The following is a 1,125-nucleotide window of genomic DNA, read 5'->3' as shown; positions in this document are numbered from 1 at the left end:
GTCCTTGAATCTGGTAAACATCTTCATTATGCAGTCTGCTAATTTGCTGCTCACCTTCTGCCTATTTGTATGGACTGGTAACTTCCATTTCAATGTATCTGAAGAAGTGTTTGTGCACATGAAACCTTGCGTAAAACTTCGTTGGTCTTAAAGGTATCACAAGACTTGAACGTTGTTCTGCTGCTTCAGATCAACATGGCTACCTACTAGAATCTGTCTTCACAGGAGGTTATGAGTCTAAACCATGGGAAGAAAGAAGGAATACAGTGTGCATCATAAATCAATAAAACAGGTACTACACTTGATCTTCGCCAAAAGGCCGAGAAGCGATTTAAAAACTTTAAATAGCCTTGACCAGCCTATCTAAACAATTTAATAGCCTATCTAACCAGAATAGCCTATCTAAACAATTTAAAAACCCGTCACTATTCTGGAAGTTGGTAAACAGTGGTTCAGGTAGACTCTCCACACAGGTTACTAATACTATTCTTCCAGAAGTATGGGAGAACTACTATATGGCATTGTATGGGACATCAGATGAGGTGGTTTGCTCCCTGGAGGATTGCCAGGAATTGCCAGAGTGGCCTCCAGTTGAGCCTTCAGAAATAAAATCTTTAATTGGAGCTTTGAAGCTTAATAAAGCACCAGGACTTGACTTAATCCCGGCTGAACTGATTAAAGAAAACGCTGACTGGTGGGCTCCAGTACTCGCCAAATTATTCTCCGAAATAGACAGGACAGCGAGGGTACCCGCGGGCTGGGATACTGGAATTATTGTACCTATTCATAAGAAAGGAGATAGAAATGATCCAAATAACTATAGACCTATTAGTCTTTTAAGTATCCTAAACAAATTATATGCCAGCCATCTTAAAGAGAAACTGTGGGAGTGGATCGAGCATAATAACATCTTGAGAGAAGAACAGGCTGGGTTTAGACCGGGATGTTCCACTTTGGACCATTGTGTAGTATTGGACCATCTTATTACCAAATATTCCTCTAACAGCACCGCTGCCCTATACGCTGCCTTTATAGATTTCAAATCTGCCTTTGACATGGTACAGAGGGACATACTGTGGGAAAAACTGAGAGGGATGGGAATCGAACAGAGGCTACTGGCATTGA

General features: G+C 41.2%; 1 pseudogene; it reads right to left on the bottom strand.

The window, feature by feature from the left end:
- Positions 1-223: 223 nt before the first annotated feature.
- LOC132573071 (U2 spliceosomal RNA) lies at positions 224-331 on the bottom strand (annotated as a pseudogene).
- Between the last annotated feature and the right edge of the window lie 794 nt (positions 332-1,125).

This window comes from Heteronotia binoei, chromosome 5 (assembly GCF_032191835.1).
Source record: "Heteronotia binoei isolate CCM8104 ecotype False Entrance Well chromosome 5, APGP_CSIRO_Hbin_v1, whole genome shotgun sequence".
Taxonomy (NCBI): domain Eukaryota; kingdom Metazoa; phylum Chordata; class Lepidosauria; order Squamata; family Gekkonidae; genus Heteronotia; species Heteronotia binoei.
Note: the sequence above shows the minus strand (reverse complement) of the source record. Positions and strands in the feature narration are given on the sequence as shown.